General features: G+C 38.7%; 2 protein-coding genes across 2 annotated transcripts in view; both read right to left on the bottom strand.

The window, feature by feature from the left end:
• Positions 1-20947, bottom strand: part of SAMSN1 (SAM domain, SH3 domain and nuclear localization signals 1) — a 383350-nt gene that overhangs the window by 295910 nt on the left and 66493 nt on the right. The gene's annotated exons all lie outside the window — the stretch shown is intronic.
• The window catches only part of NRIP1 (nuclear receptor interacting protein 1), a 76507-nt gene continuing 66412 nt past the window's right edge, over positions 10853-20947 (bottom strand). The window contains exon 2 of the transcript XR_014015981.1: positions 10853-10872. The gene's annotated coding sequence lies outside the window, so the exon portion shown is untranslated. The remainder of the gene's footprint in view (positions 10873-20947) is intronic.

Here is a 20947-nt window from a genome sequence, read left to right as displayed (position 1 = left end):
TGAATGTTATACATACACATATGTTCCCATATCTCTTCCCTCTTTCATCTCTCTCCCTCCCACCCTCCCTATACCACCCCTCTAGGTGGTCACAAACCACCTAGCTGATCTCCCTGTGCTATGCGGCTGCTTCCTATTAGCTATCTATTTTATGTTTGGTAGTGTGTGTATGTCCATGCCACTCTCTCACTTTGTCACAGCTTACCCTTCCCCCTCCCCATATCCTCAAGTCCATGCTCTAGTAGGTCTGTGTCTTTATTCCCATCTTACCCCTAGGTTCTTCATGACCCTTTTTTATTTTTCTTAGATTCCATATATATGTGTTAGCATACCGTATTTGTTTTTCTCTTTCTGACTTACTTCACTCTGTATGACAGACTCTAGGTCCATCCACCTCACTACAAATAACTCAATTTCCTCTCTTTTTGTGGCTGAGTGATATTCCATTGTATATATGTGCCACATCTTCTTTATCCATTCATCTGTTGATGGACACTTAGGTTGCTTCCATGTCTTGGCTATTGTAAATAGATTTGCAATGAACATTTTGGTACATCACTCTTTTTGAATTATGGTTTTCTCAAGGTATATGCCCAGTAGTGGGATTGCTGGGTCGTATGGTAGTTCTATTTGTAGTTTTTTAAGGAACCTCCATACTGTTCTCCATAGTGGCTGTATCAATTTACATTCCCACCAACAGTGCAAGAGTGTATATCAATCTGCTATTGCTGCCAAACAAACCATCCCAAACTTAGTGGCTGAAGACATCAGCCACTTATTCCTTTCTTTCAACCAGTGGGTTGGCTGATCTCAGTTAGGCTCACTCATACATCTGATGGCAGATGACTGATCAGTTGTGATTAGCTTATATTGATGGCATTACTGGAAAAACTCAGCTCTTCTTCATTGGTCCTTCATTGGCCTTCTCGTGTGTCTCTCCTGCAGACTAGTCAGAGCATGTTCTCACAGCAGCAGCAGGAATCCACAAAGGGAAGCAGAAATGCAGAAGTGTTGTTTCAAGCTTCTACTTGCATCAAGTCAGCTATAAGCCCATTGGGCAAAGCAAGTCACAGAGCCAAGTTAGGACCAAGATGGGAGGTTCTACCAAAGGGCATGGAACAATTGTCCATGGAAAATTGGAGCCATTAATAGAATCAATGTATCATACTCTCTAAGGTTCTTTTTCAGCATAAAATTGATTGATTATAGGGTTGGGGGTTTTTGTGGTTTTTCAAGAGGTCTCCAGCACAAAATACTGGGAAATATATTGAGCATGAAGAGGGAATATAGAAGAAAGAGAACCAAGTACCTCCTCTCTGACAATAAGACTCTGTGTAATTAGATATGAAAGCCTATACCTGAAAAAAGTTAGACATATTTTAATTAAAAGTTAATGCCATACAACCGACTGATCTACCTTTCATTCATTTTCCTCTTAATATTTTTCTATCAAAGTTTTTCAAAACAATATAATAACCAGGCAAGAAAAATTCAAAGGATAGCCAAGTTCAATGAATGAATGATTACATACATTAACTTTCACTTCTCATTCCCATTCACAGAAGAAAAAGAAATTTTAAAAAGGGGAAAGTGATAGAGTATTTTTTAAAAGAAAGGATATTAGGGGTTTTATTTTTGCACATTTACTTTAACGCTCATCAGAGCCTCAAAATAAAAAGGCATCTTTTCCTTGGGATAGTTGTCCCGACAGATATTGAGGAGTAATTTGTACCAAGTAAGTGGCACTGCGATGCCATTCCTAGGAACTCTTTTATAAACTACAACTAGATAAAAGTAGTCTTCCCTTATTGACCTCTTCTTTTAGGACCAGAGAGGGAATGTATTAAATTTCAGGCTCAAATTATGCCCATAGACAGTCTTAAAATCCAAGGTTATAAGTCATAATCTTGGCCACTGGTTAAATCATCCAGTAATAAAAATGCATTTCTTCCCTGTTTTGAAGGATAACCCTGAGAACTAAGGTATGGTAGAGGACAAAGCTATGCAAGCACATATAAATCACAGTTATGTTTCAGTCATAGTCGTGATATCTCTGCTTCCAACCCCTCTCTCTTCTTTTCCTCTCAGGTAGATCCCAAGACTCTCAACAAACACATTTATAGTGATGTTGCCCATACAAATCATATAAGGCAATAGTCAACTCTATAATTCTAATTTTCTAAGAATTCCTTAATTGGGTTAAAAGCTGTGATCAATTTTACTGATGCATAAAGAGTTTACTGAATCAACCATTATGCCAAGATGAGAAATCTGATAGTTTGGCTTCCAGAGCATTTATCTTACTAGTATCCTGGTGTATGGGGTGGGGGGATTGTGGGGAGGGGAATGATCAATCTATAGTGGACATTTGCATGTTCACAATTTCTTAAAGGTTCATATTTTATCTAGGCAAATCATTTGAATTTTATATTCTACTTTATAACATGGCACTATTGGGTTAGCATAAAGGTGTTTGAATTTTTTTTGACAGTTAAATTACTTCTTTTATTCCAAACCCCTGTGTAAACTGGCACAATAGAAAGTAGCTGCAGGCTCATTCTGTGGTTTCAGTAACCCATGTCCCAGTTTGGGAAACATGACACTAAGTCGGTCTGTTCTGTATTATCTGTATTTCCCTGACAATCGAAGTTTCATATTCTAAAGTTAAAACAAAATCCCAACATAATTTTGTATATTGGATATTGAACCTGGAATTACTGACTTCAAAATTCTTATAGATGTCTTGTTTGCCTCCTCTGTCAGGACCCAACTCTTATTTGAAAAATTATATGAGGTCAGTTTCTATTTATCTTGAGATTTCACTTGGATAACACAAAATGCCACAATTTTGCCTTCTGATTCCCTGTCTGGTGAACTGTTATACGCTGTCAGTAAAGTTCTTGAACCTACATCTATGAAATGGGCCCCAAAAAGAAGGTAGAGAACCAGGTAAAACTTTATGCAGATCAAACAGGATGGGAAGATGATTTGGAGTTACGTTCCAAAATCGGTCAGGATCTGCCAATTAGTTCTGGATGCCTTTCACACACTCTCAAATTCCTGGGAAAACATAACACTCTTTTAAAATGTCGGGCTTCCCTGGTGGCGCAGTGGTTGAGAGTCCGCCTGCCGATGCAGGGGACACGGGTTCGTGCCCCGGTCGGGGAAGATCCCACATGCTGCAGAGCAGCTAGGCCCGTGAGCTATGGCTGCTGAGCCTGAGCATCTGGAGCCTGTGCTCCGCAACAGGAGAGGCCACAACAGTGAGAGGCCTGCGTACCACAAAAAAAAAAAAAAAAAAAAAAAAGTCATATTACACGGCCATTCATTAACTTTTTTTTTTTTTTTTTTTGCTGTACGCGGGCCTCTCACTGCTGTGGCCTCTCCCGTTGCGGAGCACAGGCTCCGGACACACAGGCTCCACGGCCATGGCTCGCGGGCCCAGCCGCTGCGCGGCATGTGGGATCTTCCGGGATAGGGGCACGAACCCGTGTCCCCTGCATCGGCAGGCGGACTCTCAACCACTGCGCCACCAGGGAAGCCCTCATTAACTTTTATACTACCATTCAAGCCCATCAGATCCTTCCCAAATGTTTCATGGTGAAACCAGGTTTCTCTAACTGCCAGTTAAATCATCAAACCAGAATATACTTCTTTGCTCTTAATTTAATTTTAATTTACATCTGGTGGAAAGCCTGTCATCCAAATCTCCCTACCCTTCCAGGAAGTTTTCAAAAATAGAATATGAATTTGGGATGGGGAAGCTGGGGCAGAGCCAGCAGTGGCCAACCCAGGCAGCAGGGATCACATTTTACAGGTCTTGAGAAAGAATAGCGGTGAGAAGGGGAGTAGAAAGGAGAATAAACTAAACAGAAGAAAAACATGTTTTGTTTAGACTTTATTCATTATTTATGAAACTAAAGACTAAAATGCATTTTCAGTTTAGCACTTAAAGGAGAAAGCTAAAAGAAGCCCCCTGCTGGCCACTCCAATTTCTACCCTATTGGCTCCAAAAAAAAAGACAGAGAAAAGGAGAAAGACCTCTTTCTTTACCTATATTTAAGGCATAATTTAATCTACTATCATTATTTTTGAGGTATCATATCTCTCTTTAATTGAAATAAATACACTCATACCAACATAAATTCCTAACGGCAGTTTGGTAACTTGTCTTTCCTTGATCATAAAAAAACAATTGGTCTTACATATTTTGTTTTAAAATTGCATTTAAAACTATATCACTGGCAGATTTCTTTTTGTTCTTTATACTGCATCAGAGCATGAAAGTTTGTGTTAATTATCTCAAACTCATGGAAGTCTTTAAAATAAAATGATAATAAATCAGAGTTTTATTCAAAATTACTTATTATAACTGTCTTTTGTCTTGTTCTAGAAAATTAAGGTACTGTGCATAGTAAAAGTCCCCAGGCTATATTTGTTTCATGCTGTAACCTGAATCTATGATGAAGTCACCCCATAGACTTATTCTTTAGAAAACAGAACTCCTTAGGGCAGCATGACCCAAGTTGCACAGGAGTGTAAATTAAAATGATTGAGCATTTCTCTCTTTCCATAAAACAAATATTTCACTACATTGCATACTATAATAACCTTTCTCACATCCAACAAAAAATATTAACGTCTATTATATGTAATTAAATACTCAAAGCCTATTTGTAAAGCAAAAGCAGCAGTAGAAATGACATTTAGTTACATTTTCAAAAGAAAAGTGTGATCAATGAAACGGAAGTATTCGCATAGAGAGCTTGTGCCCTATGACAGTGACAGTTATATCAGAACAAACTACATATAACATTTATCTTCATTTTGTTCCAGTGTCGGCTGAGTGCATTGTTTGAGCATGTGTGAAAAGTGCAGAGAGATTGACAGCTTCTTTGGTACTGACTTGGCCTTTGTCTAGGCTTTCTCTTACTTGACTGACCCCTTCCTCATTTCTACTGTCATTGACTTTGCGGAAGTACATGGCCGGGCCATTTTACATCCACTCTGTTAGACCAGGGATAAGTCAGCTACTCACAGCCCAGTTCATGAGTCAATTTTAAGAACGTTACTATTATACATAATACTCTTGACTTCTCAGAGTTGGTGGTGTGAGCATAAAGTTTGCCAGGACACCGTAAAGTTTTCCTGAGACAGAGGCCAGTAAACAACTTTATGACAGTGCTTCTAGACTGTTTTGCCTAATACCTACAAGTTTGTCATGAGACCGTCAGGGGATTGGAAATGTATCGCTTGACTGGGTTTTCAGATTGATAACAAGAGGGTAAGCAACTGTGTCATCCAGAAGGTTCCAAAGTCCCGGGGTCATTCAGGGGCAAGTACAGCAGCTTCCCTTCCTAAGTCCAGGAGTTCTCCCACCAACCAAAGCCCAGTAGGGGGCAGCTTCCCTCAGCCAAACCTAAAAGCCCATAGCCTGCTCAGCTAAAAGCCAAATGAAAAGGCAAAGTTGCCCAAGAGTCATGAGACAGTTGGAAAATCCCTGCGGCTGGCACACACTGTAACAGAATCTGCACATTAAATCAGGGAGGATTTGTTTGGACCTCCAGTTTAGATAGAGAATAATGATTTCTCTCTTACTTTTGTTGTTTTGTTAGTTTATGAAAATTGAAGTTCATTCTCTGGCCTGACTGCGTCCCTGCTCTTCTTTTTTTGTGTGTGTCTTAAAAATAAAACTCATTTTATTCTTAGTTTAGAGCAACCATTTCCTTTTTTTAGAGATTATAATATTAGCTAATATATCCTTTTTAAAAAATTTTTATTGGAGTATAGTTGATATACAGTGTTATGTTAGTTTCAGGTGTACAGCAAAGTGAATCAGTTATACATATACATAAATCCACTCTTTTTTAGATTCTTTTCCCATATAGGCCATTACAGAGTATTGAGTTGAGTTCCCTGTGCTATGCAGTAGGTCCTTATTAGTTATCTACTTTATATATAAAATAGATAACCCCTGCTCTTTAAAGAGCTGGACAGTCATTGCAACTTTCCATTGCAGAGATGCTCCTGATGGGGGCAATATCAAACCTGGTCAGGGGATGGCTTTCCTCTCCCTGGCTGTGGCTTCCCTGTGCATGACGCCATAGCCTTGCCAGACAGGACTTCACTGTCCTTAAAAGCAAAAAGCCAGCACACTTGAGAGTTGGACTGAGCCCGTGAAGTAACCCCCGAGAAGCACTAGGTACAACTTTAATGGTTCCTGTTTACTTTCCTGAGAAGAGATTATGAAAAGGAAATAAGATCACATTTTTAAGTATTTTCATATTATCACTGAAACCAAATACTCTTTTGAATCAAACATCCCTAAAGTGATGTACAATTCTAATATCTGTTTAATTAATCAAAGTATTTCCTAATAAATAACAAAAATACATTCTATTTGTGTTTTAGAGGGTACATATAATGTATATCCTCATAAATATTTAAATATAGGCAGTCTGCTTGGCAGAGAAAATCTTAAACTTTTCAGAAGTCTTCATTACCCTGAAAAGTTTTGAAGGGAAATAGAATGTTAATAAAACAGCCGTTTACTTAATCATAGAAAAAATCAAATGAAATGATTTTCTGAACTTTGAAGGAAAAATATATTAGCTTATAGACTGCAATGCCTTTCCCATTTCAGACCTATGACAACATTGCCTGCCTTAGTAACTGTGAAGTATTAGGAATCTTGGGAAATAGTACAAAACATGAAAAAAAATTTATATTTACATGTATTCAAATACATTTTTATGTATGTGAGACTATATAGAGAAAATCTAATAGGCCTATATCAGTATCAGTATTTTAATACTGATTGGAATAGCTTAGGAGCTTATATTAATAAAAAACACATCCTGATTTACTAAAATTTTAATAACTATATATATATACATATATACATATACATAAATAGGGAGAATGCCATGTGACAATTGAATTATACAGCTGCAAGCCAAGGAACACCAAAGACTGCCAGCAAACTACCAGAGGCTAGGAAGAGGCAAGGAAGGGTGTCCCTACAGTTTGCAGAGGGAGCATGGCCCTGCCAACACCTTGTGGTATTATACATCTGTTTATTCATAGCTTCTTTTATGGTTTCTATGGTCTGAATGTCTCTATCCCCCAAAATTCATATGTTGAAATTTTTAGCCCCAAAGCTGAGAGTATTAGTATTAGTAGGTGTGGCCTTTGGGGGTTACTTTTAGGTGGGAAGCACCTAACATTTCACAGATGTGCTGTCTCCTTAAAATATTTTATAGATTAAATACCACTCCAATAAACTTTCAGAAATTAATTTGACAAACTTTTTTTTAATTATACAGGTGAGAATTGTCAAAATAGTTTTGTGTAAGAAGAGTAATGGGGACAAGACATTTTTCATAGTAACAGATACATTGAAAAGATATAGTAATTAAAACAGTATGCTGGAATAGATAGATAATTAAGTGGGACAGAAAAACAAACTCAGCAAAAGCCTCAAGTATTTATAACTTTGTAGTAAATGATAAAGTTGGAATTATAAATTATTGGGGAAATGTGTTGCTGTTCAATAAATTGTGATAGGAAAAATGGTTCAATATCTTGGGATAAAGCATATAGTAAAATAAATTCCAGCTGAACTAAATAGATAGATATAGAAAAATGGCAACATGAGAAAATAGGAGAACATATACATAGCTATTTATGTGATATTACCATGAGAAGCCTTAAGTATTAATGCAAAGTAAGAAATTGTAAGGCAGTATTTCACAGTGTGGTTTATTAACTACTTCATTTAGAATCAGCTCAGTTACTGCTAAAAACTGTTGCCAGGACCACACCAAAGGGTTACTGAATAATAGCCCCTGATGGTGGAGCCCAGGAATCTGTGTTTTCATGAATACATTAAGAGATCTTGATGTGCATTAAACTTGAGAATCACTGCCTGGCAGGATAAAATTGATAGATTTACTACAGGTGTGAACATTTCTATAAAATAAGTACCCTAAATCAAGAGTCAAAAGAAAACCTGTGGGCCTCCCTGGTGGCGCAGTGGTTGAGAGTCCGCCTGCCGATGCAGGGGATACGGGTTCGTGCCCCGGTCTGGGAGGATCCCATATGCCGCGGAGCGGCTGGGCCCGTGAGCCATGGCCGCTGGGCCTGTGCATCCGGAGCCTGTGCTCCGCAACGGGAGAGGCCACAACAGTGAGAGGCCCGCATACCGCAAAAAGAAAAAAAAAAAAAAAAAGAAAACCTGTCAAAAATAAATTGCAATGTTATATGACAAAGAGTTGAACAATAATAAATCAATAAGAGAAAAAATTAGTAAGAAAACTTTGACTCTGTTAAAAGAAAAGCAGGGGGCTTCCCTGGTGGTGCAGTGTTAAGAATCCGCCTGCCAATGCACGGGACACGGGTTCGAGCCCTTGTCCAGGAAGATCCTACATGCCGTGGAGCAACTAAGCCCATGCACCACAACTACTGAGTCTGTGGCACTCTAGAGCCCACAAGCCACAACTACTGAAGCCCGCGTGCCACAACAACTACTGAGGCCTCAAAATGAAACCCACTTTGCCAGTACCTTGATCTTTTCCAGCTTCTGGATCTGTGAGAAATAAATTTCTGTTGTTTAAACCACCCAGTCTATGATATTTTATTATGGCAGCATGAGCAGACTAACAGAGGTACTTTTTTCAGTCTTATCACCCTACTTGGTTTTAAACAAGTTTGTTAGTTTGCAAGATTCAAATCTACTTACTAAGAAGCATGATAGCATGATATAGCACTTAGGTGGATAGTAATAGAAATATGCTTTAAAAAAAAAACTTTTATGAGAGAATCACCTTGCAAAGGGAGGGAATAATTAGAGGGAACACGATTCCTTTGGGTATGTTCTATTTACTTATTAAATAAACTTGTCACATTTCACATGGGAGCGGATAGAAAGAGGATCAAAGTCACTGACTGTCAGTTTTTAAACTTTTCAATGACTTCACTGATCTATTGAAACTTTGAATATTGATTACTGCATTTAGAATTGATTACAAATAAATTTAACAATTCTATATTTATGTTTTAGCTTGCATTGGGGCAGGAAGAGGAACAAAGAAGATTTCAAACTGGTAAGTTTTAGATCTAAACTCACTAGTAAAATCACAATCACTGGAAAGAAACATCTTAGTATTTAAAATTTCCATTTTTGATGTATGTCTTCATTTTATTTTACAAAAAAAGGGAAAGATTCTGTTATTTCTACTCTATTATATACTTCATATGAGAATAACTAAACTCATCAGGCCTCAGTCTACTCCTTAGGAGAAACATGAAAGACCTTTTAAAAGCTAAATGCCTACACTTCCATCCTACCTTTCTAAACAATCACTTTTTTCTGAGTGATTTATTGAAAATGAAGACTAGGTCCATGGATAAACATATGTGCTCAGAGCTACACATATACATGTTCTTTATATTTATTAACATAAATTCATATATATGTGTATATATAATATACTATACCTATATTCATGTATATAATTTTTATCTACTTGGTTTAGGGACCAAGTATTTGTTCACTTTTCAGAAAACTTTAGGAAGTATTTATTTTTAGAAAGGCATGTAGAACAGCACAGCTCAATTTGGACTAGCCACTTTCCAAGTGGCCAGTTAGCCACATAAGGATAGCAGATACCCTATTAGCACAGATCTACATGAAGGACATATGCATGTTTATCATATTGTACTTGCAATCTTCTGTAGATTTTAAAATTTTCAAAATAAAAAGTTGGAGGGAAAAGACATGTAGAAATATCAATACTTTCAATCACATTCATTTTGCTTCAAATAGTTTACTCTTTCACATTCCTGTGGGGACATGTTTAATACACGAGCATTTTTGCTTTTAGAGCAGTGGTATCCCCTCAGGACTATATTATGGTCTTTCTATTCTTTGCATAGTTTCATGGCTCTTAAAAAATGATATCACACATGGAAGCAACCTAAGTGTCCATCAACAGATAAATGCATAAAGAAGAGGTGGCACATATATACAATGGAATATTACTCAGCCATAAAAAGAAATGAAATTGAGTCATTGTAGTGAGGTGGATGGACCTAGAGTCTGTCATACAGAGTGAAGTAAGTCAGAAAGAGAAAAACAAATACCATATGCTAACACATATATATGGAATCTAAAAAAAAAAAAAATGGTTCTGAAGAACCTAGGGGCAGGACAGGAATAAAGACGCAGATGTAGAGAATGGACTTCAGGACACAGGGAGGGGGAAGAGTAAGCTAGGATGAAGTGAGAGAGTGGCATGGACATATATACACTACCAACTGTGAAATAGATAGCTAGTCGGAAGCAGCCGCATAGCACAGGGAGATCAGCTCGGTGCTTTGTGACCACCTACAGGGGTGGGATAGGGAGGGTGGGAGGGAGATGCAAGAGAGAGGGGAGATGGGGATATATGTATATGTATAGCTGGTTCACTTTGTTATACAGCAGCAATTAACACAACAATGTAAAGCAATTATACCTCAATAAAGATGTTAAAAAAAATGATATGACACGTAATAAGCAAACTAACCACTAGTGACACTAAAATGGGAAAGGGGTCCTTGGCATGGCTCAAAAGTCCTGTATATAATTTTTAAATCAGTGCTGCAATTTGTGGTCCAGCAAGCGAGATGGTGTCTTGCTTGATTGCTCTGCCAATAAGCACTCGTCATTCTTGTCATGAACCAGAATCACAGCTTCTGCACTTTGGTTCCGGGAGGCGGAGTCTTCTCTGACCTCGTCTGTCTCCTCTGACAAGGAAACAAATTTCAGCTCCTTCGGGAAAAGATAACCCCTGCTGCTCCTTGCTTGGGAGGGAAAACAAATTCTCCTTCCTAGCAGAGGTTGAAAGAAGAGTTGAGTACAAATCAGTATATAGAAAGTCTTCATTTTCAACTCATCTCCCTCTCATTTTTAGGCTGAGTGCAGCCTTGCCTTGAGTGATGGTGACAACGGGCTGAATTTTCCCTTCTTGCTCAACTGATCACTTAATTTGACAATAGAATCTTTTCGGTAATAAGAAATCAATTATAATTTCTCCCATTTACTTAACAAAAATGTGGGCTGCCTGTTGATAGGACTGTCACATAGTTTTCTTTTTTTGTGATCCAGAATGCTGAAGTTTGGGAGATAGGGAGAAACACAGAGGAACAGCTTTTACTGGGGAAAAATATATATATAGCAGTAATGCAGCTACCCTAATTTGAATGGAACAAAGCCATCTTGTACTTCTTGTTCTTTTCAAGTACCTTTCTGGCATACCTGAGCTCTCACAGTCCCGGAGAATCATTAGAGACAAGAAATAATTTGTGATTGTTTTAGAACTTCAAAACTCCTGCCAGGATTAACTCTAAATATCAGAGAGATCCTTGTGGAAGAGGATGTGAGGATATCTTGCTAAGCCAGCTATCAGCTGCATAGCCAGACCTTTAAGATAAAAGTTAAGAACAAAAACTTACTTTAGCTCCTCAAATGAAGGAAGGAAGAAAAGCAATTTGTTCCTGATTCAGAAAAAGTTGTTTAAATGTAATGAAAACTTTAATTTGTGAGTGCATAAAAACATTCCGTTATTAAGGCTTTATAATTGTATTAATATTCTTAATTAATAATATGTAAAATATATGTCTAAATATATGTGTATTTAGTTCCAAACTTGAAGTTTGGAACTTGAACTTGAAGGCGATCTCTTCCCACTCTGTATTTATATCTTTTAAAATTGAATATATTTATTCAGATTCTTTTTTTTCTTATTCAATCTTCAGTGAAGAAAAATAAAATTTTCTTCCTAGGGAAGCAGAGATTTCACACCGGCTTTAATAAAATCAGTTTCACCACTAGATATAGAATATTTCCCTAAGGGTCACAAAAACCTGAAGTTGATTTGTCTTCATCAAAGCAGACAAGTTGTTAAAGAAAAGAACTGGTATGAGAATATTTCCCACTAACTGAGCCAGGAGAAAGGAATGGATGAGACAAACTTTACATACAAACACACATATAGTCCTTTTCTCTTTATATGCCTCTTTCTCTGCTGTCTCCTTGGTACCGTCTGCAGGAGCAGACATAAGGAAAAGTCACCTCAACTCCACTAAGTGATACTGAAACTTGAAGGGAAAGGAAACTTGAAATGTGCAAATATATTATTGTTCAACAACTTTGCAGATGATTTTATTACCTTAAGGCTTCATGGTTTCTGTCTCCTCTCTCTGTGTCATTTCTCTGCCACTATCTTTCTCTCACGCACACCCACCCAGAGAGACACACATATTGATACCCGATGGGGATTTCTTACTTAAAGCTATTTCTTCTCCAGACTGAGAAAAGTCAAAGACCTGGATCCATTAAATGAATGACCATTTCCTGATATTTAAAGTAAACAATCTGGGAAAGCAATTTAAATGAATACGAGGATTCTACCCTTGAACAACACAGGTTTGAACTGTGCAGGCCAACTTATACGTGGATTTTTTTTTTAAATAAATATGAACTACAGTGCTACACGATCCACCCTGGTTGACTCTGTGGATGCAGAGCTCTGGATATGAAGGGCCACCTGTGAAGTTTTACTCAGATTTTTAATGGAGGGTGTTCAGTCCCCCCAACTCCACATAGTTTAAGAGGACACATAAGAAGCTTTCTTTTATCACTTCCTCATGCCAAAAACAGAAATGGGAAGTATGGCACACATGAAAAATAAATTAATGTAATAGTTCCAGTTTCAAACTTCATCCCAATAAATGTAGACATAACAACTTCAATCTAGTTCTTCATTCTGGATACCAAATTCAAATGTTCTACCAAACATCTTAAGGTATCTTCTGAATAAAACTATTTTTTCTCCCTAAGGCTAAGCCCTGTGGGTAAGTAGAGAACTTGTAAAACTGGTTCTACCAGCAAACTATAAAATCTTCATGCCCTATTTACCACATTAGAAGAAAGCAACGTTCTCCTTTTTTCTCATTCTTGTTTTAGCCTGAACACATGGCTTTTTCTGAAGCTGTGCCAGGTTCAGGTCAGATACTATTAGGGCAGTGATGACTGTGGATTACTGTACACACTCCCCCCATGGTTTTGTCTGTGAGAGACCTTTAAAGTCTCTATCTGGCCCTGTTTTCACGTGAATGTGTTTGTTTCAGCACCTCTGGAAGATATTAAGTAGTTGTATCATCAATAAGTGTTGGTGATGCTTATCTCTATTTCTCTGGATTCTAGCACACAGACTTTTGAGATGACCTACTAAGATAAAATCTAAGTGACATGTGTTAAAGAAAAAGGACACAATTTGGTTGGAAAAGACTTAAGAAGAATACGTGGAGGTTACTTTCTGCAATATGTGTCCAAGGTGACTGTTCTCGCAGCGCTTATTTTAGAACCCTGGCTAAATTCTTGGTGTTTGACTCACTGGAATGAAGAGTAAACCAAACACAAAGAATTTAGAATTCATTAGCTGGTGACATCCAGTGAGTTTAGAATACTCAATAAAGACTATATGTAGTTTAAAAAAAAAGCAGGAGGTTTTCTGTTTCAATTAAAAAAAGTTTTTTTATTGAAGTATAGTTGATTTACAGTGTTGTATTAATTTCTGCTGTACAGCAAAGTCATTCAGATATATATATATATATATTCTTTTTCATTATGGTTTATCATAGGATATTGAATATAGTTCCCTGTGCTGTACAGTAGGACCTTGTTGCTTATCCATTCTATATATGAAAGCTTACATCCGCTAACCCCAACCACCCGTTCTAGCCCTCCCCCAACCCCCTCCCCCTTTGGTTCAATTTTTTAAATGTTCTTAGTTCACTCATTTCTGAGGAAGTGAAAACCTCTCTGTAGTTCAATTCTTGCCTCCACACTGCCTTCTCCACCCTTGACCTACCTCTCTTTTATTTTTCTCTCTTGTGCTCCTAACCTTCCCCCTCCCCATCAAATATACAATGGAGAGAGGGTGTAAAGTCAGGGCTTGATCATTTTCAGTCTCATCACCAGTCCTGACTTAAATGCTCTTGAAGTTTTTCTGGGTAAAATCGAGTAGCTGTCCATATTAATTAAACTGCTGAATCAATATCCCTGAAAATGTAATGGTTGAAAGAAAACACAAGTAGATTTATCTCTCAAGAAACCAGCTGAGAGGGAAGGTGGCTGGTGGGGAGGCTCTGCTCCACTCAGTCATGCAGAAACCCAGCGAGAGTGAGGCTAGTCCTGACACCTTCAACAGGTGGCTCCTAAGGTCCATCCTGTCATCACTATTTCAGCCTGTGGGAGAGTAAAAAACAAAAAAAGCTGTAGAAGTGAGCGTGCAAGTTTTCAAGGCAAGCCTTGAATGGCATCTATCACTTCTGCTTACACTTCACTGGAGAGAGCTTAGTGTTATGGCCACACTAGCTGCAGAGGGAGCAGGAAAGTACAGTCCATAGATGGGCAGCTTTATCCCAGTTATGACATTATCTTACTGCAGAAGCAATGGAGTACAGATTTGGGTGGACAACTGGTAATCTCCACCACACCCTCTAAGCTCTTTTATGGTCTTAATAAGAACATGAAGGGAACATGCAAGTACAAGAATCATTGTACTGGGTCCTTTGCAGAGCAAACTGTTCCTATGGCTTATATTAGTCATCTGTAATGGGAATGTATTTGCTTGATCTCATGAATTAGCCTATACTCCTATTTCATAGATGAGTTATGAGAGTAAAATGAGAAAATATATCTGAAAGCTGTTTGGAAAAGCTAAAGGTATAGTCCTACAGTGTTAGAAATTAAATTTTTCCTTCATTGGAATATTACTCAGCCATAAAAAAGAATGAAATAACACCATTCGCAGCAACAAGGATGGACCTAGAGATTATCATACCAAGTGAAGTAAGTCAGACAGTGAAAGACAAATACCACATGATATCACTTATATGTGGAATCTAAAATATGAAACAAATGAACTTATCTATGAAACAGAAACAGATTCACAGATATAGGGAACATACTTGTGGTTGTCAAGGTGGGGGTGGGTGGGAGGGATGGAATGGGAGTTTGGGATTAACAGATATATAGATTCAATTTTAAAAACTTGAACCTATATATAAAATAGGTAAACAACAAGGACCTAGTGTATAGCACAGGGAAATATATTAAATATCTTATAATAACGTATAATGGAAAAGGATCTGCAAAAGAATATATATATATATGGCCTTTATTATGTTGAGGAAAGTTCCCTCTATGCCTACTTTCTGCAGGGTTTTTATCATAAATGGGTGTTGAATTTTGTCGAAAGTTTTCTCTGCATCTACTGAGATGATCATGTGGTTTTTCTCCTTCAATTTGTTAATATGGTGTATCATGTTGATTGATCTGCATATATTGAAGAATCCTTGCATTCCTGGAATAAACCCCACTTGATCATGGTGTATGATCCTTTTAATGTGCTGTTGGATTCTGTTTGCTAGTATTTTGTTGAGGATTTTTGCATCTCTGTTCATCAGTGATATTGGCTTGTAGTTTTCTTTCTTTGTGACATCCTTGTCTGGTTTTGGTATCAAGGTGATGGCGGCCTCGTAGAATGAGTTTGGGAGTGTTCCTCCCTCTGTTATATTTTGGAAGAGTTTGAGAAGGATAGGTGACTTGAGGATATGGGGAGGGGGAAGGGTAAGCTGTGACAAAGCGAGAGAGAGGCATGGACATATATACACTACCAAATATAAGGTAGATAGCTAGTGGGAAGCAGCCGCATATCACAGGGAGATCAGATCGGTGCTTTGTGACTGCCTGGAGGGGTGGGATAGGGAGGGTGGGAGGGAGGGAGACGCAAGAGGGAAGGGATATGGGAACAGATGTATATGTATAACTGATTCACTTTGTTATAAAGCACAAACTAACACACCGTTGTGAAGCAATTATACTCAATAAAGTTGTAAAAAAAAAGAATATACATATATATGTATGTATAATGGGATCACTTTGCTGTACACCTGAAACATTGTAAATCAACTGCACTTCAGTTTAAAATACGTATATTATTCCTTCATTGTTGAAATCACAGTTTGAACCTATGAAGCTAGTGCCCAACATTTCCATATTCAAATAAAGTATAATAACTAAGAGGTAAACTCAAAAAGCAATCAACCTTCAGAGTCCAAACAGAATAGAATAGGTAGAATATATATCATAGTTAAGCTAGCACCCTTTTGTTAACAATGGGTCCAAAACATATAAGCAGATTGAGCAATATAGATGGCAAATTTTATTCAGTCACTCAGGATCACAGCTCAAGGTACATCAAAACTGACTACCCTTCCAGTAGCATCACTAAAGTTTGGAGGATCAATGAAGTTTGAAGGCAAGATATAGAATGGAAGCCTAGAGAATGTTAAGACCCTCAGTGAATGAACACTGGATAGAGAGTGTTCAGAAGAAGACTCAAGTTTTGTCCAGGGAGTACAGACAAATCAAAATAGGAGGATAAATAAGAGACAGAGCAGACCCCTTCTGTGGGATCACACAAAAATGCAAATCATGGCAGAATATAACATACTAGTTAGACCCGGTTTTTTAAGAACTGTAAAATAAGGATAGAGAACTCCATGCCCCGTCTCACGTAACCACCTGGATCAATACTCTGATATGTCATGGAAAGAAACCAGCTAAGGTTAGGTAATGGAGGTGCCCTGACCCACTGACTTTGTTATGGCCTTAGAGAGTCAACATCTTGCCATTAAATGTCAGATCAATTCCCAATGATTTAAACATTACCCAGAAGTCTCTAGTTTCCTGGAATCTTTAATAAAAAAAAATGCAAACTTCAAACAGTACCATTTTCAAGAGTCTAAGGAATTATTTACTACATTAACTTAATCCATCTTGCTCACTCTTTAACATTCTTGTCTCATTTGCTTTCTATAATTTATAAAGCACTGCCTGCATTTTAAAAAAATGTATATTATTATTTTTAATATATGTTTATATCTATCTTTTCATGTTCAAGAAATAAATTTTCTCTCTGGGATTCTTATAAACAACTTACCACAGACTGTCCATTTTCTCATACAGCCCTTACCAGAATTATACTGCAATTACATATGAAAAGGTTTTTCTCCCTTTAGGTCAAGGACGGCCCATGTTTAATTAATCTTTTATCCACATGGTGCCTTGCATATGTAGGTATTCGATACATAAATTAGTACAGTTTTCGCCCAACTCCACTTCCCTCAACTCAAGGCCGTAGGAGGGAGGTAAAAGGAAGGCCCACCCATATGGCTACTATAAATTTGTAGGGGAACCTCTTAATTTTCCTCTCAGGAGTAAAGTGGATCAGTTTCTCTGGTTCTTCACAAGGAGAATCAAATTTGGTTTTCAATACTCCATAAAATGTCAGAGCTCCTCTAGGGGCATGCCCTCTGTCTAGCAGTCCTGGATGAACAGGCATTTAGCAGTGATAATTCCAAACTTGCTCTTTTATATCTCAGGGATCACCAAAAGACTCCTGTGTCCAGAGACTGACATATCTTCTTGATGGGCATGACCCATGTTATTTGAATGACCGATTGAATGAATAAATGAGCCCAAAATTGCCATCCCTAGATATCAACAAATTTCCAACTGGCATTTGGCTGCCTGATGGTGTCACCTGCGTCAGGTGTGACAAGTTGTAATCTAAAATAACACCTAATTTAGATTCTCGTGCACTTTCTGAACTGCTGGGGCAAAGAAGGGAGACGATTACAGCTCCTTGAACTCCCAGACTCCCCCTCGCCTTGTACCTGCTGTACAATTATTGCTGCCTTGCCTGCCAAAGTTCCATTAAGGGCTCTGGAGCTCCTGGCACTTGCATGGATACTCTACTAAATTTAATCACCATAGATGACTTATGCTTGCCAGCTGGGTGCCTCAAACCAAAGGAATAATATCAGACAAATATATGGGGATCTAGTTTATCTAAATGTATACAGGAAGAAAACAGAGAGGAGGGGCTTTTTGGCTGGTGGGAGACCACTTGTGCACCGTGTGAACTTTAAACTTGCTCTTTTTTTTAAGGGTACAAAGTTCAATAAAAACTTTTTTTTTTTAACTTTTATCGTCAATTCAAATAATCATGCCAAGAGAGGTCATATTGCCAGAGGCAATAGACAGCTGTAGAGAATCCATCAGCCTTTGGCTGCCTCCGGATGCGAGGTCTTGGCTTGTCAGCTGAGTTGGGGTTGTGGGATGTAATTAGAGGCAGCAAAGGCTATCTAGTGCCCACTGCCCTCCCATTAACCTTGGATGTGGCTGGGGCAACTCAGAAATGGGGTGTGGGGCTTGGCTCCTCTTCACAGCACTCAGACTCTCCTACCTGCAAGGGGGGATTCTTGGGCCTGACTTTAAAAAGAGTCCTCAGGGCAGATAATTCACATACTGACTCATTTGGCATTGGTTCTCTGGGTTGTGCTTGACTCTCTGTTCTTCTTCCATTGCCTTAAGGTACAGATACTTTACAAAAAGAAAAATAAGTAAATAAAAAAAAAAAATCATCGTCATCACCCCGAACTGAGCTACCAGTGACTTGCTTTAGCCCATCACTGAGAATAGGGGCATAAGCCTTTTTTTTTTTTTTAGTTTCACAAGTACAACATTTCTTATTTGCATTGTGATGTTTTCCATTGTAAGTAGAGGTAGCTGGCCGACCAAACCCAGTCCTTTATTTATTTTCTCTCTAGATGTTGATGAAAGTGTCAATGAGGCATGATGACTTGTTTCATGATGACAGTCCTGCTCTGCTTGGTGACCTATGACCTCCCTCCCCAAGAGATCTTGAGGTTAACATGACGGCACACTGGACATCTATACAGGAAGGAATGCATTCAACATCAGAAAATGTGGGAGGAATTTAGTGAATGAATGGGCCTTACTGAGCAGAGAAAACAGTTGGGTAATTTTGCCCACCAAAAACCCCGCTGAACGGTTATTTGCAGCCCACTGGTCTGTAACTTCAATCACCTGATCAGACATATTCACATTAGTGCAGTCTCTTGCTCAAATAGTAATCACCCGCCTTGGCTGGCCCTTGTAGGAGGGAGAAGGAATAGAGGAGGTTGTAAAGCAGAAGTAAATTAGTGTAAAGCAGCTGAGAGTGGTTGAGGATCTGAGTGGGTAAACATCTGTGACGGCATAGGAGTCAATTACAGCTGTTGACACTTGGTCCAGGCAGTGACCCCAGGCCCTCCGCTACCAGGCCTAGCAGACAGGCCTCCAGCCAGCCAGCCAGCCATGATGCCCTCCTTTTCCCACAGCTGTCTCTGCAGGAGGGTCTCGGGCAGGACCCTACAGTCACATCTCCCTCATTTCTTGGCACCAGGAAATGAGAAAATCATTGTTCACCCCACTCCCAACTTGCCTCATCTCAGAGCTCAGTATCCGCTCCATGCTTTGCAGCCACGCTGGGAGGATCTCTTTAATAGAAGACAAGAAGGACAGAATGTTGGAAGGGAGCTCTCCTTGACAGATGGGAATGAGCACAGTGTGAGTAACTAACTGTAGGCAATAAAGGTGTCAGCAAATAGCAAGATGCAAGAGCGGGCCCGGGATGACTGGCTCTGCTACACGCTGTGTGCTGTACAGGCACCAGTGAGAGCTGCCTATCTCAGCTTCGGTATTAAGAGCATGGGGCCCCCACAGATTCGCAGCGTAGTCCTCGGCTTTCTTGGTAGCCCAAGCGTTGACTGGGTCCCCATCCAACTGAGGGGTCTACCATCTCTTTGTTACCCTCCTTTCTAATGCTTGTTCTCCTGGTCATCCCTCCTTTCTTTGTCCTGGTTCTTTTGTTCTTCTTTTCCCTGTTCCTTATGTCTCATTACATGATAGTCCCCCTTTTCCTTTGGGATTTTTGTCTTTTCTTAAAGCAAGGAGAGCCTCCTCATCAGCGTCAAGGCCAGCGTCATGTAACCAATGACCCTAAAATCACAGCCATCTAGCCCTACCCTCTGTGTTCAGAAAACCCAGTTGTTGCTGAGCATTGTATATCTAGACAGTGTTTACACACGAACCGTAGCAGGAATTCTTAAGGCAAGGATACCATTGAACCAAAAAATGTCATAACACAAAGGAGTCTCAGATGCTTATTATCTCCTCCCAACTACATTCCATTTGACAACCAAGCAAATCATGACTTGGGAAAGTTAAATGAGTTCCTAAGGCTTTATACACAGACCAGTAGAGTGAAGGACCCAGGCCTCTTGACTCCCTAATCAGTGATTTGTTTTTCCACTTTATGCATTTTAACATAAAAATAAAAGCCACAGATTCTCTAGACCCCTGGGCTACCTAGGAGGATATTTCTTACCCCCAATCATGCTTGAATCCCTCTACTACAGAAATAAAAACAGCTAATGAATCAGGGATGCTCTTTTTTGTTGTTGTTGTTTTTGTTTGTTTGTTTTTTACATCTTTATTGGAGTATAATTGCTTTACAATGGTGTGTTAGTTTCTTCTTTATAACAAAGTGAATCAGTTATACATATACATATGTTCCCATATCTCTTCCCTCTTGCGTCTCCCTCCCTCCCACCCTCCCTATGTGCTCCTGTTGTGTCTGACCTTAAGGAAGTTGCTCGCCTCCCTGGTTCTCTATTGTCTTTCACAGCTGAGGAGCCTGGACAGATCATCTAGGGTTGCTTCTAGTTCCAAAATTCAATGACTCTTTAAGCTTAACTTCTTTCACCAGAATACCTGTCATTTCTAGGTAAATGGTGTTCTCAGTCTTTTCTGCTAAAAGAGGTTAAGTAAATAAAAAGGAAAGATCAGGCTCTGCTTTTGGCCTAAATTATAACTTCAAGACCAGGGATGAAAGAAGTTAATAGCAATAAGAAAGCTTCCAGAATCTACCATTTACAATTTAAATCCTTTACTTGGGAGGTTAAAAGTTCAAAGTTGAGTCATAGT

Source organism: Mesoplodon bidens (genome assembly GCF_964165515.1).
Source record: "Mesoplodon bidens genome assembly, chromosome: 5".
In the NCBI taxonomy this organism is placed as follows: Eukaryota; Metazoa; Chordata; class Mammalia; order Artiodactyla; family Ziphiidae; genus Mesoplodon; species Mesoplodon bidens.
The sequence above is the reverse complement of the archived record's forward strand: the minus strand, read 5'-3'. Positions and strand labels throughout refer to the sequence as shown.